A 16,402-nucleotide genomic window follows, 5' to 3' on the forward strand; every position below is an offset into this window, starting at 1 on the left:
CTTCCAAAAAGTATCCAGAAGTTACTCATGGAAATCCCTAAGGGATGCCTTATTTGCACCCACAGATCGGGCTATTAGGTATTGTTGCCACATGATACCCACTGCACTCATCTCTGCCTTTGGGTATAGAGTGTCCATGTCTGTTAGCCATGAAGCCATTTTGAAAGTGTTGCTTCTGCCACTGCCCATGAGGTGAACAGCAATGCCCATGACAAAGCTATTTAAATGCCCATCTTTGGGATATCAAAGTATAGCAAAGACATCACAACTTCCACATCCTGCTGCACCTTGTGCCTTGTTCTCTGTCTTCCTCGGGAGTTTTGCCACTGGTTTCACCATTTACCCTCTCCTCATGGTCTGCTTGTCTCTCAGACTTAACTCATCCTGTTCATCTGCTAGAGAGAGACTTGGCTGCGTCTTGCCCACATGCTTGCCTCTTCCTTCTGCTCAAAACAGGCTTCTACCAGCAGGACCCAAACTCTAATCACCCCAAACTAGACCCAGCCCCCAACAAGCCTCCTAATTTTGTACTGAGATCCAGTAATCCCCAGTCTTGTACTGGGAGGGAAAACAATTCTTCTAGATTTTAGCTTTAAAATTTGATGTTTGAAAGAAAATGGCATTCTGGAGCTAGATGGTGATAATTTTAGCACATGACCGAACTATACACCTAAAAGTGGGTTAAAACAGTTTAAAAATGATTAAAATGAGTTAATTGTTTCAATTTAGGACATATAAAAGGAAAACTGTAAATATTTACATAATTTTAAAGAATTTTTTTTTTTTTATAACTGCGAAGGAATAGGGAAAGAGAACTAGAAAAGTATTTGTAACATCCTTCAAAGTTATTAAATGAATTGGGTCAAATGTCTATGAAATCCTTTTGCAGTGTGCACTTGGATTTGCATAGACAATTTCTATTTTTATCTTTCCCACTTTATTTCTTCCCTTGGTGGAGTTCTAGTATCCATCAAGAGAGAAAAGTTGTAGAAACAAAACGAGGCTTTGTGTGTCCTTCACAAGGGCTGATTTGTTTTGGAAAGAATTTCAAGGAAGTAAGGAATCTTAAAACTGTGTTTTTATATATACAGTATTTAGTTAAGCTTTCCCCTATCACTGAAGACCCACTTCACCAAATGCATATGTAATTCTTATTAATATTGGTGAATCAATGAGCAAAAGAGAATTGCAGATCACAGGGTCCATATGATTCTCAGCTTATTCAAAGGCCTTGTTTCCAGTGGCCAAATACAAATTCTTCATTTACCACAAACCCCAAAATGTGGGAAGAAGATAGCTGAGTCAACAGGAAATAAAGGAGACAACTCTCAAACTCTGTGCAGAGAATTAAAATGTTACTGTTCCCACATTCAGACAGAGACAAGCCCTTGCTTTTAGGAGCCGGAGACCGCCTAGCTCTGACCAGCTCAGATAGTGCACAAGGATACTATGAGGTCACTATATAAGTTTATTTTCAGTGAAGAAAGAGTATAAAATCCTACTCCAGGGTACTGTTTGCACCAATGTCTTGGAAATAAGAACAACACTGGTGTGTAGTTTGAGTCTCTCATACTTATGACTTCTAACCAAACAAATCATAATCCCACCCCCTAGTCAGCCAAATAACTTTACGTGAAAGCTATATCCGAGGCACTGCAGGCCCTTAAACAACAGCTCACTCATCGTTCTCATGTCTCCTGGAATGCAAACAGAATGAGTATTCCTTATAGATTCAAAAACCAAACCACAGAGGTTAAATGATTTACCCAAGGGTCGGCAAAACAGCTTCTCCCTGGGCAAAGCAGCATTGTTACAATTTCTCAAGAGATCCACACCAGTGCTTATGTTGTTTTGGGAGCCCTTCCTGTGGAGGAGAGTTCAGTTCCCAAACTTGGGAGGTCAATGCCATCACTGTTCTAATAAGCACTTTTCCCAGTCAGATTCTTTTGCCGATGCTTGACTGCATCTCAGACAGTTTTACAAAATGGCTAAGACTGCCTCCTTCCCCACCCACCACGCCTCACTGGATATGCCTGGTGTTCATCCTTCGTTTCTTGCTTCAGCTTAATTTTTAAAACTGCTGCAGCCTTTCACTAACCTAATGTAAACTCTAATACCTCTTTAGCAAGTCGTTTGGATACACTATCCTGATGCATAGCGACGCCAGGCAAGGGAGACGTAGAAGTCAAGGTCAACGCTAAAGACACAGGACATCCATGCTATGCGCCACGAGAACAAGGGTCTTAACTTGTGAGATGTGGACAAAGGGGGAAGATTCTAACAGGTAACCCACCCACAGGCATGTGAAGAAGAGATCTATTACACTTGGGGAACCCATTTCCTGACTGCATTTAAACCAATTAAGAAGAAGGGGAATCAGTTTAGGCACATTTTTCTTTAAAACCATGTATTGGGTTATTTAATAATGAACACACCAGGATGTCATCCAATGATACAGTGGGATTCATGTTCCTGCAAAAATTTAGTACCCCAAAAGCCTGGGTTAGAAGCAATTTCTGTCATCTATTCATTCAACAATGATTTATTTCACTCCTACAGCATGCAATATGGATTTACATGGCTTTTGACACTACATAGAGTAACTGATTTAAAAAGTTATTCTGAGGGGAATATATGCTATCTCCTCTGCTTCCACGATCCTTTCAGCAAACGTTAGTTCACATCTGTTTCTGCTGGGGTAGGAATACCATCCCAGGTATTCCTAGGAATACTCCAAGGGGAGAGCAGCATTCTGTCATAATATTCTAGCTACCATCTTTAAAGGAAAAGAAATTTATGTTAAAACATACATGGGGGGACTTCCTAGTCCTGTCCGATGTTCCTCCTATTACTCCTGACAGTAGATACTCATCACCCTCCAAGAACCAGCCTCCCCTGTGCGAGGAGAATACACCCATGCGAGTGCAGGTCGCTGAATTAATAAGGGAGGGGGCCCTCATTGCCCCCTTTGAAAGACACTAACCCTTTTAGAACCTTGAGACCTCAATACCAGAGATAAATATTTTTCCTAATAAGTGCCCAGATGGAAAATGGTATGCACTTTGCTTTTTTTCAGGGTCCAAACTCAGTTGCAGGCAGAACTCTCTCTGAAAGTTTCAAAGGCGAGCTAAAATGTGCCGGCACACCACCAAGCTTCTATAACTTTTCCAGATTGTGAACATTGAAACAGAACAAAGGGGGCCCAGAAAAAGAGGGACAGAGAGCTGGCAAGACCAGCGCCAAGCTGATGAGACTTTTCTTCCAAGTCTGCATGGTCTGATTTACCTTGCCACTCTATATTTAAGTGAGCTAAAAAGATAATACACAAAGGGGGGAAAAGTTGATAATATTCCTATCTCATTTACTTATAGGTATTATCTATGCAAAATTATAGCTCACAAAAGATTTATAAGGTAGTACACCAAATATTATTCATAATGTATTTAAAAATCTTAAAGTCTGTGACCACAAGACACTTTAAATTTGATACGCTAACCAAAATAAATAATACTTTGCTTTTAAAATCCCAACACTTTCTTTTCATTATGAAAGCTAAATTCAGAATGTCTTTGCGATGACTATATTATAGTTATCAGGTGAATGATTATACAGAAATAAGTCGTGTAGAAATGGACATATCTCTGTGATTAAACTAAAATGGTTCGTCCAGTGGTCATGCATAAGCAAACCAGGATTTAAAATTTTCTATGCTAACAGTCTGTGTTATTAGAAAAATTATCAAAAAGTTAATTAATAGTGAGGGGAACGTAATTCACAATTGTAAAATGAAACCAGTGTTCAAGGGATATTTGCACACAGATAGGGTAATAAATAACCTCCTTGGTAATATCAGACTCACCAGTGAAATCCATTTATACTTTCTGTGCACTTTCAGATGGTAGTTTAGGGCCATAAGGAAGATGAAGCCAGCATCTTGGTCCTTATCCTGTAGCCCTCTGCTGCCACTGCATCTGAGGATAGTGTTTTGTGAGCCCACTGCAGAGTTGTGTTTTTGTGTGGGAGGTTTAGCTGGGCATGGTTTCCTGCCTTTAAATTCTTGCCCTCCCCTAAAGTCAGGGAGTTGGGCAGGGGAAGGGAAGAAAGATGCTCTAGATAGAAGACCCCAGCAAGTGGCAACATGTATGTTTGTGACATCAGTTAACACAGCAAACACACACACACTGACCTAAGACAATGTGCCCTGTGTCATAACCACCCTTTGTTTGGGTGAAATTATATCATTCAGGAGTCTCTCCTGCTCTCTCTTTATCAGAGAATGTGGGTGCCCTGGAATGGCAGGAAGAGGAGTCTCTTTCCTTGCCACAGTTAGTGGTGGTCGCTCAGTCGTGTCCGACTCTTTGCGACCCCACGGACTGCAGCCTGCCAAGCTCCTCTGTCCTTGGGATTCTCCAGGCAAGAAAATCCTCCCCTCAAATGGGGTGATGCCAGACTGAGAAGGAGGAGAGACCTAGCACCCCTGGAGGAGGCTTCTGTTCTGGGCAGTCGGAGCCAGTCCCTGCCTGTGCGCGGCCTTCAGGAGGCTGGGTGAGGAGGGGCACTGCACCCCCTGCGACTGTGTGAGCTCAGGCTCAGCTCCACTGCTCTGTCTCACTTTTGCTCAAGTGCTGCCCAGGGCTTCGTCTGAGGGCCAGGGAAGGGTGCGCTCACCACAGAGATGCGGGATCCTGCCGGGCTCAGCCTCCAGCCTCCCCTGGACTGCTCCAGAGTTGGGTCTGTAGAAACATCCAGGCGTCCAGCCGTGGTCTGGCCTCCCCAGACGTGCCGGAGCCCCCCACCCCCGCAACGCTCCCCCTTCCTGACTCTCACTGCTTTGTCACCCCTTTGTTCACTTCCTACATTTTCACTCAGATGTGGTTTAGTGTTTTCTTTCCAAGGCATATTTTGCATGGAAGAATGCTTTCAGTGCGCTGAGGCCCTAATTGCCAAATCATGGTTGCCAAAACATGTTATTTTGGCTTCAAGCTGGTACAGAGCAGGAGGCATTTTCCTCTCTTGGTGAAGAAAAAAAAAAAAAACAAAAACAAGAACCTTCTTCAGCAGCCCAGGGGCCAGCAAAGACAAGGGGCTGAGGCCTCCGTGGCCCGTCCAGCAGCCTGTGAGGGTGACCCCACTCCAGTCAGCCTCTTAGTCAGGGTGGCCGAGGTGACGGGCTCCGGCGTAGCAGGCGACTCCAAAGTGGGGCAAGGAGGTGGTGCAGGGCTGGCTAGGGTAGGGGGTGAGGGGCACGGGCAGAGGGTGGCCTGAGACCAGCTGCCACCAGGGGGGTCCCTACCCTGCCCGGTGCTGCCCCAAACACTGCTGCCTGAACACTGCAGACACACATGTCCAGCAGGCACAGGGATTCCAAATGGAGACAAACTCGGGGCCCCGGGGAAGCAGGGGGGAACCGATCAGTATGAGCTATATCGCTGCTAATTAAGTCCTGATCCCCTGGCTCCACTTGAAACCAATTAGGGAGGGGGATCGAGTTCTGAGAGCAGGTGCTAACTGGTTGCAAAAGCCACGTCGGTCACTTCAGGAAAAGGTTTCGCAGGTAGCTCCAGTGAGGACCAGCTCAGGGAGCCCAGGCTTTGCCGAGAAAATTCATCACTGAACGTTGCCTCACGACACCAGGAGCGCGGAAGAACCCTCCTCTTCCTGTCAAAAAGAACTGTTTTCCCATCCTCTGTTTTCCCCTCGGTAGCTGACTTTCTCCTTGCGTGGACAATGGTGTAATTTAGAAGCGAGTAAATACTCTCCCGGAGATGCCAGCGGCAGCCTCTTTGCAGCACAGACAATATGGTATTTGTTGGGGCTCAAATGCCAGTCCAGAGTTGGCCCCACACAATCCGGCTCTCTCCTTTCCCAGACTGTTGAAGGAAAAAAAAAAGATTCTGATCACACATGTGTAAACACACTTCATTGCAAATATTTATTTGAAGGAAGCCTGAGAGTTCTGTGAGTATTGTGTGCGTGTAAAGAGGAACTATGATAGAGTGTTAAGTACCTGGGAATACTCTAGCGTATTTTCTTCTTCTTCAGAAACTTTGCCCATACTCTAGAAATTTTGGCCTGAAATAATGGCTGGGCATGGACTGGGCACTTCTGTGTGCCAGGGGCTCTGCCAAGTGTTTTACACAAATCCTTGTTTAATCTTTACAACGATCCTGTGAAATGGGTGTGGTTTAGGGAGGTTAACTAACACATCTAGTAACTGACTGGCCAACCACTTGAATTCTACCTGAGCCTGTATCTTTTAATGCAGTCCTGTTATCCCGTCTCCCAGCTCTGGATCCTGAACAGAAAGAGCAAAATATCTTGCTGTGCGTGCCCAACAAGTAACAGTCAATGAATGAATGAACGCACGGGGCTCAGGTAGTATTAAGGATTAGCCCCAGTTTCATATTAAAACAGTAATCTGGGAAATGGTTCTACTATCTGTTAAGTCTACCAGTCTGGAGATCTCATAGTTGGGGGACATATTTGTACTGATATATATATATATATATTTTCCAAGGGTCTTCCTTTGATCTTCGTGGGACATGTTCTTAATCCTGGCAGCATCGGACCTACATTTGGCACATTTTGATGAAGCTCCAGGCAAGTTGGCTGAAGTTGCTGGCACTGACTCCAGGAATCATTATCAACATAATTTCCTTTTTCTTATGACATGTAATCCCTTTCCTAGCCTCACACCCGGATCTTCCGACTACTCTTGGTATTGGGAGCCTGCTGCTTTGAGTCATGCATCTAACCTCCGAGCACAGGCTTTCTCTGGAATGCATTCTGTGTTTATCGCACTATTTATTAGTTTTATAGCAACAGAGCCGAGTTCTTCTTTGGTGTCTTTCTTTGGATTGTGCACGCTGTTCAGCCCCATAGAAAGAGTGGTTAGGATTTTCGTTAGCACCTGAACTAACTTGAAAGATAATTGAAAGCGTGGATATTTATGTGAAACATTGTTTTATGATTGTTGATTAAAAAAATTATTTCCCTTGATGGTGCTTGGAGATACTGTGAGATGAGAAGGGGCTGAACTCAACAATTAAAGCACAGAATCAGAAATGGTAAGGGGAGTTTTAATGACTGGATTTAGCTCTGATGAGGGCAGTCAGGTCCTGATCCTGTTTCATTTTCCAGCTCTTCCACTGTCATTTAGGTTCATCTTGAGTAGTTCACAAGTTCTCTGGCTCTTTTTCACTATTGCTGTAATGAAGAAAGAGTGCATTTTTTTTTTTTTTTTTTTTTTGCTGGAAGGTTTAGTTTAAAAATTGTAACACAAGTTAAAAGTGATTGATTAAGAGAATCCAGGTCCACATACTCCCACCCACTTCTATCCACCATTTTCTGGAATGCTGTGTTTGCCCACACAGCTTAACTGTCGATTAAATTGCTTTCTTCCTTTCATCCATGTGGGTCCCTGTCTATGCAAACAGACTTCCCTAACTGTTTAGGACCGTGACCTTTAAAGTCTGCCTGAGGAATGTAAGAGAACTGCACATTTTACAAAACTGATGTAAGACTTGTTCAGAACTTCAGAAAAAAGCTGCAAGGGGAGGGCCTTACATTGCATTTTTACAAGAGGCCCATTCAACAACACAGGATATGGCGAAAATAAAACAGGATTGGGTGGGATGCCTGTTTGGGTTCTCAGGGGGCCGAAATCAAAGAGGTGTGCAAACTATTCTGCATAAATCCCTGCCATCCGCTTTGATAAACAAGATTACGGACTTGAAAGGTCGATTATATATTCTTAAGGAGAAATGCCAGGTTCTTGTTAATGTTTGTGCCTGTCAGGATCTTAAAATAGACTTGAGTGAGCTAATCACATTGATGACCACGTACAGCAGTGGGGTAAGAGCTTAATACAATTTTATTACCTCCTATGGGCAAATATTTGCCTCTTGGGACACACCCACTCCCTCCAGAATAGTCTATTGTAAACAATTGGCTCCCCTTTTACAAGAGCTGAAATCTTTATGATGTTTGGGAATGCTGAAACCAAAGGCTAAACAGCTTATTTGAATCTTGTCTGGCAGCCAGTAATGCTCACCAGTTGATTTTTCCCTCTCTTTTTTCTCACTACTATGCCCAAGGCATGTTCTAGAAAACTAACATTGGCAAAAGTTCTCTTCACCCTTCCTAGTTCTGTTCCTGGGAATGACGATCAGTGGGTTTTTTAGAATTTCGCATGCAGTTCCAGCAGACAAAGACCCCGCCTCCATTTTCCTTGGCCTTCATAAACCTGAGCATTACTTCAAAGTCTCAGATCTCTGATTGAAAGAGGTGAGAGTTATTTCTGATAATATTGCTGCCAGGATTTAAGCCTACAAGATTTAAGCCAGACTGCTTGCCTGGCTCGTGGAAATGCAATGGGTGTCTCCCCCAAATGCTTTCTTATAATCAAGTGGACACTCGGTTAACATCATTGCTCCTAACTTGTGTAGGTTGTGTTGTGAGGTCATGTGAAGCATTAATTTCAATAATCTTCACTTGGCTCCTTTAACAGGGATAAACAGATTAAAAGAATGAGACTTTTTTTTTAACAGAGAGAACACAGTATTTTTTTCTCATGTTAACGTGTGGCTAGATGTGCTTGTATGCGTATTTACGTTCATGCTCACTCACAGAATTGCATTTCAGAAATATTTAGGACTGCTTAATATCATTCCCATTGTCAAAACTGGCTTAGTCTAAGCAGATTAATGCAATTCTGGCCCAAACGGGAATCATCTGTGTTCCAGCGAGCTTTCAAAATTAGGAAAGCCTAGTTGATTCATATGTAACTTCTAAAAATGTGTTTGGCTTGTTAATCATGCTTAAATTCTATCAAAGGAAACATTGCTTTTGCACCATCATAAGCCTCCTTTCAAATTATTCTCATACTTTTGGAGCCATGCAAGTTACCATTGTGGTGTATTGACGGTTAGAGTCATGTACTATGTTGTAGGTCTAAGTCGTGTGTGTTTATATATATGACTGTGGGCTTTTGCAAGTTAGGTTAAACTGCTACATAAGTAGAACCAAAATTGTATTATGGTTTAAACACAACAGGAGTTAATCTCTTGCTCAAGTAAGAGTCCAAGGTGAATGACCCTGGCCAGACAGTGGCTTTCCTCCATAGTGTCCAGGAAGAGAGGAAGGGAAACCTGGAGTCAATGTCTAGCAGTCTTTACAACCGTAGGTAGTTGTATATGTCTAATATATGTGCATACTCGTTTGTGTTCAGGCAGCATGTGGGCATCTACCTGGCGCAGAAATCAGTATAAACAAATTACACACACACACACATTTATGCAAACCCAGGAATAATATTAGTTCCTCTTTTACAAAAGCAGTAACGTATATTAGGTTTCGGGAAGACGAAAGCCAATGTAAATGGCCCTGGCAGAGAATGCCTTTTCCTATTTTGTCTGCAATGGCATTAAATCAAAAGGTAAAAGAAACAGTGATCAAGAGGGAGAGATTAGTAGGCGGAGGGACTAAAGGGAGAGGCTTTCTGCAACCTCCTCTTTCAGAGTTTTATCACCAGCCGCCCTCCTCCTTCACGTTTCCTCCTGACATCTATTTCTGTTTGTTCATTGCTACTTGAGAAAGTCTCTGTCCTCCCCTCCTTCAGGCAGTCCTGACCACCCAGGTCTTTAGTGGCAAAAAAAGATTCTGTCTTTTCCTTTCTACACGATGAATATGCCAGATGAGCAAGACACCCAAGAATATCCGTTATTTAAAAACATTACTAGATTACTGGCTCTAAGACAAAGGAAATGGCCGGAGTCCTTGTATCTGGTAAAGTCGTGGCCATCTGATGTGCCTGATAGCTTTAGAAGGCAGATATCTTGGAAAGAGTCCAGCTTCTTGAGTTGCTCAACACTTCAGCCCATACTGAGAGTGGAAAAGAAGGCAAAAGCTGCAACTTTGCCGAAGGAAAGGGGAAACCCACAAAGAAGCCAACCTGACATTTATCAGCATGAGCTCTTTTGTTTTGGTGACATAACACACCCTGTCAGTTCCTGGCATGCTTATTTTCTGGCTTGCCTGAAGTAACAACAATGCCAGTTACTAGAAATACAGAAGCTATAAATGGTAACTGATAATATTATGCATATTTCTAATGACTCGAAAAAATATGTTTTCAGAAAACTGCCTTGGAGGCGATAGTTTCAGTTCTGTAACTCAAGGGGTGATAAGATTAAGCCGTGTGAATCTCTGCTTCCTTGGGCTGAGCTCCTCCAACGTCTGCTCAAGCTTCTGGTTGAGTGCTGGGCAGCCTCTGGCCTTGTCTTTGAAACAGAAGTTGGAGGGGACCCTAGAAGGGAGAAGGGCTGGGTGAGGCCTGGACGGCAGCCAAGATTCAGCTGCTACTGGCATTGGCCTCTGCTGGCTGACTCTGTTTGAAGGTCGTTTGGCACTGTGGGCTGGGATGAATTCAGTACTGGGATGTCATCGCTGACCCTTGATTGCCTGATTGTGCCCCAAAATGAGAATTCATCGAGTCGCCGCCTTCAAATATTATACATAAGAACGTGATAAAAACTTGCTAATGGTTGCATTGTCTTCATTTAAACATTGCCACTGGGCTTTCTCCAGAACCCAGAAATATGTATTTCCTTAGTAAACTTTTTGATGTGGAGAGCCTTCTGAAAGCCAAAATCTCTGTCTTGAGAGTTAGTGGGAAGTACCAAAAAGGTCTAGCCCTGCCCAGAGAAGCCTCTGACTTTCTTGAAAGTGAATTTGTGGCCTAAATTTCACCTCTGGTTAAGTTGATAGAGCAGATTGTGTCAGGTAAGGTAACAACCTGCCTATCTATTCTGCTTCTGTGTGACCACTTCTGATTTCCTCTTTGTAAGGGATCGTTAGGATATCACTTCTCTTTCTTATCACCCTGCCTACATGTGTTATAAACAAATAACTGTTTGGATTTGCCATGGTTTGAGATTCCCAACTTTGCCATGAGTTTTCCGTGGGGTTGCTGAGGGTTGGACACGACTGAGCGACTTCACTTTCACTTTTCACTTTCCTACATTGGAGAAGGAAATGGCAACCCACTCCAGGGTTCTTGCCTGGAGAATCCCAGGGACGGGGGAGCCTGGTGGGCTGCCATCTATGAAGTCGCACAGAATCGGACACGACTGAAGCAACTTAGCAACAGCAGCAGCAACAGCAGTAGAATAGAAAATCTAGGAACTTTGGACATGGATACAATTTCCCTCAAAGTAAAGTTGTGAGCTTTCTTCACTTTTATTTATGAGGTAAATTTGGATATCTTGACAGTAAATTTCAAGATGCTTTGCAAAAATGACAGATAATTTTGGCTAGAACAAAGTAGAGGATTAAATTACTCTTACTGTTGTTTAGTCACTCAGTCCTATGTGACTCTTTGCAACCCTATGGACTGTAGCCCACCAGGCTCCTCTATCCATGGGATTTCCTAGGCAAGAATACTGGAGTGGGTTGCCACACACTCCTCCAGGGGATCTTCCCGACCCAGGGATGAAACCTGCGTCTCCTGCGTTGGCAGGTGGATTCTTTATCGCTGAGCTGCCAGGGAAGCCCAAAATACTTCTGTTAGCTTTGAGAAAATCAGATAAACGTTCTATTCAGAAACACTACAGAAAAGTTTAATTTCCATAAAATTTAACCTTAATTGAAAATATTTTTGCATTTAAAAAAATCCGATTTTCTTACTCTTCATGGGCTGTGAGGAGGAAAGTCTGGTTGAGGACATTCAGGTCTGCTTTTTTTCTCTTCCTGCTGCTTGCATTTCACATTAAGTCACCAGAAGTTTGTGGAATTCACACTCAAGGGATGTTACTGCTTGCTAGCAACTCTGGAAAAAAGTAGGTGCAGAAAACATTTGAAATGAATGATTTAAATAAAAATGCTAGATTATATGAGTTTATTGTAATCATTCCATCCCTGACTTCTTTAAGCAATAAGTGTAACAATCCACATGGCCATGGAGCCTGCCTTTGAGGAGTCCTGAAGGCCCCTCTGTACTAAGCCTTCCTCTAGCACGGTGGACACAGCAGAGTCCCGCCCCTGCTCCCAGAAGCACTCGTCTTGCGTCTTCCCCTACCTCTCCCCAGTGTCACCATTCCCATTTGTATGGCTCATCTCCCCAGCTAAATATTAAGCCTCTTAAGGCCAGGACCTGTCTTCAGTCTGTTTTCTCCTGTTGTGTTTATGAGAGCCTTGTACTTGAAACAGTTTGTTCTAAAAGTGTGAGTTGAAAGAACCAGATGAAGTTAGAAACTTATTAAATTCTCCCTAACTCCTTGTGTGTGTGTGTTTTTAACCCCACATTCATACTTCACAATTTACCCTTTTTGTTTTTCTGTTTAGTAGAGATAGGAAAATTAAAAAAAAAAAATATGAAGAGAAGCAATAAAATATCAGCTACAAACATATGCTAAAATAATATGCAATTATTATTTGGTATAATAAATACCAAATAATTTTTGTTACTATTTGTTAATCGTAAATATTTGTTATTATTTGGTGGTTTTTTGAACATATATGTGTGTATATACACACAGTTGGGGGATTCTATTCAGTTCAGTTCAGTTCAGTCGCTCAGTCATGTCCGACTCTTTGCGACCCCATGAATCGCAGCACGCCATGCCTCCTTGTCTATCACCAACTCCCGGAGTTCACCCAGACTCACATCCATCAAGTCGGTGATGCCATCCAGCCATCTCATCTCCTGACGTCCCCTTCTCCTCCTGCCCCCAATCCCTCCCAGCATCAGAGTCTTTTCCAATGAGTCAACTCTTTGCATGAGGTGGCCAAAGTACTGGAGTTTCAGCTTTAGCATCATTCCTTCCAAAGAACACCCAGGACCGATCTCCTTTAGAATGGACTGGTTGGATCTCCTTGCAGTCCAAGGGACTCTCAAGAGTCTTCTCCAACACCACAGTTCAAAAGCATCAATTCTTTGGCACTCAGCCTTCTTCACAGTCCAACTCTCACATCCATACATGACCAGTGGAAAAACCATAGCCTTTTACTTGCCAACATACTGTATTACAGTTTTCTATGCCACTTTTTTCACTTAGTTACAAAATGCTTTCCCTGTGTCTTCAGACATTTCGTTCAGGTTATATTATGTTCTATCATATGAATACATCATAATTTATTAGTTAGGCTCCTTTTCAAGTTGTAGGGCCAACTCAACCTAAGTGACGCAAGACAAGGGGAAGTATTTATTATAGTGTGATATAAAATGTGACGTACATTAGTGCAATCCTAGGTATACGGCGATCAGTGCCAAGGGCAAGGTGACTCCATGGAGCTTAAGGAGAAAGGATCTCTGACTGGAACAACTGGACAGGGCTTCAGAACGCAGGTGGTATTTGGTGTGGGCACAAAGGCGAAGTGAACGGGATAGTGACTTCAGTGTCTTAAGTGCAGACCACGTGACACACTAATCACCTTACACAGATTGTCTTATTCTTCAAAGCCTTTGCTCCTTTCACAGAACAAGCACAGTGTGATATTTTCCCCATGTCTTAAGACATGATTGGCTCTGTTATTTTCTGTCATTTGAATTCTATATATATCGCATCATACGAACATGTACTACGGGGATATTCATTTTTGCAAGTAGCTTCTTTTACATTGCAGAACCAACTTAATGTAACTGAAGCAAAACATACTTATTACTTTTATTATAAGATGCTTTCATTCACATTTCACAGATGAGAAGACCAAGGCTTAGAGAGGTTATACGAACTTGCCCATGTGCCAGTTAGGACTTTGACAGAAAGGAGAACCAGGGACCAAGCTGGATGGTAGGGCAGCAGGAGGCAATTTATAGAAAGGAATAGCCTCACCCAAAGCATCAGTAGCCACACATGACACAGTGTCACACTGAGTCTGCTCCTTGGAGTGCATTTCGTTAGGACCTGCAGATGGAGAAGACAGGAAATAACTACCTTTCATGGTGGCTCTTTAATGTGGTTCCTTAAACAGCCATCTGTGCTACCCATTGCAAGAAACCGAGGATTTCAAGTCATCTCTTGAATCTTCCGTGTGACAGTTTCTCCCATAACGGCTCCTCAGTTGAAGATCAAAGGCCACCATCCATTTTAACATAGAGCCAACTTTTAATAAGTGATTTCTGCAAAGATGGGTAATTCAGATGACATTGTAGCAAGGCACACGTTTACAAAATAAAGACTTCAACTCACTTTCAGCCTGTAAAATGTATAATCTGTTACAAACATAAACGTTTGGTCAAACTCAAGTGCTAGGATGAGTTGGTTCCCCTCACTATCTATCCAAGAAAAAAACGTTTGTCTAGGACAAATGTAATTAGGGCTTTGCAGAGAGCCCTAGATACGTCTCCTGACTCATTCTTGCCTCCTTGCATCGGAACTCCCCAGGCACACAGGCAAAGTCCGATTTTTGAGTTTCCCTCGACTCACTTGGTGCATGCAGGGAGGCAGGGAGTCAGCAGCTGAAGGCGGCAGCCCCAGGCTGTTGGAATGAGTGCAGTGGGTCTGTCTTTGAAGTTCTACCCTGCAGTTATCTCCCACTGCACCCGGCGGGCTGTACGCGAGCCCGCTGCATGCAGCTGTCACCATTTAAGCCAGCAGGCGTTTGAAGATGTGCCGTGCCGCCCCCGCCCCCATGAGGGAGGCCAGAATAGAACCAAGTGTGGTCTTCTCATGAAATAGTTTGAATGCTTGCTAAGAGTGTGCTCCTGCACCTTTCCCTCTGGATGGAGCGTTTGGGGGAAGGGGACAGGGAGGAGAGGAAGGTACCATTACCTCCCCCTCGGCCAACGTGGAACACAGGTAGCTGGAACCGCCACGCGTGTTTATCACTGTTCCTGATGACAAAATAGTTTGCACGTGGTGGAGATGGTGGTGATGGCATCAGGAGGAAGAAGGGAGGGGAAGGCGGGTCTCTGAATTTCTGGAGGACTTGTCACAGAAGCCTCCTCCATGCAGCGCTTCTCACCTCTTCCCCTCTGTGTTGAGAGCACAGTTGAGACCCCGCACCCCAATGCTGCTGTTGAACATATGTTCTAAATGAGTGGTGAGATAATGTCGCGGCCGTTGAGGCAATAAGCGTCAGCTGTGGTTTCTGATTTCCTCACCATGTCTTTATCACTTGATGAGTGAGCCGGTGTGTTTCACCCCTGGAGTGAGCTAGGACAAATTTTTGCCACCTCTTTTCCCCACACCCCGGGCCTCATCTCACAGAAAAGAAGACAAGTCTTTCCAAAGAAAGCAGCTGTCCAGAAGGGCACTGCATTTGCCCAGACCTCCCAAATGTCTCATCAAAACCCTTCCTTCTGGGTTGATTTCTCTGTTGCTGCAAATACCACACATGCAGAACCGAGAATGCCTCCATGTGACAAAAGTACTTGCAGGATCCAGGAGGAGGGGAAAGGCGCAGGCCAAGCGCTAGGGGATCGCCCTCTGCTTTCACTGCCCAGCTGTCCCCCTGGGTGAGCCGCCCTCGCGGCCGACTTCACAGAGGAGCCAAGCGACCAACAGCAAATTGCTCATTTTACAAACAAAAACGCAGACAGTAGGAGAGCCTGTGTAAGCTGAGTTACAAATTGCTGTCAGGCCTGACTGGGGAGTTGGCAGTCAGTGGTGGAGCCTCAGGTTCTCTGGAAGGAAGGGGAGCGACCTGTTACGCAGGCTGGAAGGACAGTGGAGGAATGCCTGGTATGAGAATTGTCGGCCTCTCTCCCCATCTGCAGACACCACGTGGCTGGCCCCTTGGTGGCCCAGGAGATTACATAAAGGGCTGGAAAGCTCGCCGTCTTTGTGAAGGGTAAACATCTTCCTTCTGCCACCAAAGTGGTAGCAATTGTGGTTCCAGGAAGGGAGGTTTCAAAACAAAACTAGGCCACTGCTGCTGGCATTGCTCTGCCTCCAAGAAGATACCATCAGCTCTCATCAGACACCAATTTTCGAGTTTGTGGATTTCCCAGACCTTTATTCTTGCCTTCCTATTTGGCAGAATCAATAAAACAAAATTCAGATGGGACAATTTTTCTATTTGTAAGCACTTTATAGAAAGAGCTTGGTTGCTGAAGTCATTCAAGCTGCCGACCAGAATTCAGTTTGCAGACCATGTGTGCCTATAAATGGCTCTGCTCTCTTGGAGAGAAATTGGAGAGGGAACTGAAGGCTTGGCCGAGCAGGTCCCAGGCTCCTTGCTTCTTTCAGCTTAAGCCACTGTGAGGCCAAGAAGAGGGTTAGACCTGTGTCTAGTTTAGCACTCTGGGTCCTCTCTGAGATGTGGTTGCCTGATCTGGAAAACTGGAGCAGTCATGTCTATGGTAGAGAGCTGATAAGATAATCTACATAAAGTATGCAAGGACCTTTAATAAGGTGGGTCTATAATAAGCACCCAACACATGTAATCTCCTCTTCCCCCC

General features: G+C 44.0%; 2 long non-coding RNA genes across 4 annotated transcripts; one reads left to right on the forward strand and one right to left on the reverse strand.

Moving 5' to 3' along the window:
• The first annotated feature begins 5,162 nt into the window (after positions 1-5,162).
• Positions 5,163-6,911, forward strand: LOC129657587 (uncharacterized). The gene is made up of 2 exons (XR_008716857.1): positions 5,163-5,958; positions 6,518-6,911. It is a non-coding gene; the product is annotated as an uncharacterized LOC129657587 (long non-coding RNA).
• A 151-nt stretch (positions 6,912-7,062) lies between these two features.
• Positions 7,063-14,753, reverse strand: LOC129657588 (uncharacterized). Of its 3 annotated transcripts, none has more exons than XR_008716859.1 (4): positions 14,427-14,752; positions 13,935-14,119; positions 11,686-11,827; positions 7,063-7,206 (listed from the first exon to the last, which is right to left on the reverse strand). It is a non-coding gene; the product is annotated as an uncharacterized LOC129657588 (long non-coding RNA). The 3 variants fall into 3 exon arrangements; XR_008716860.1 differs by lacking the exon at positions 7,063-7,206 and adding an exon at positions 11,293-11,538 and having other exon boundaries at positions 14,427-14,753; XR_008716858.1 differs by lacking the exon at positions 7,063-7,206 and having other exon boundaries at positions 11,592-11,827; positions 14,427-14,748.
• Between the last annotated feature and the right edge of the window lie 1,649 nt (positions 14,754-16,402).

Source organism: Bubalus kerabau, chromosome 7 (genome assembly GCF_029407905.1).
Source record: "Bubalus kerabau isolate K-KA32 ecotype Philippines breed swamp buffalo chromosome 7, PCC_UOA_SB_1v2, whole genome shotgun sequence".
NCBI lineage: Eukaryota > Metazoa > Chordata > Mammalia > Artiodactyla > Bovidae > Bubalus > Bubalus kerabau.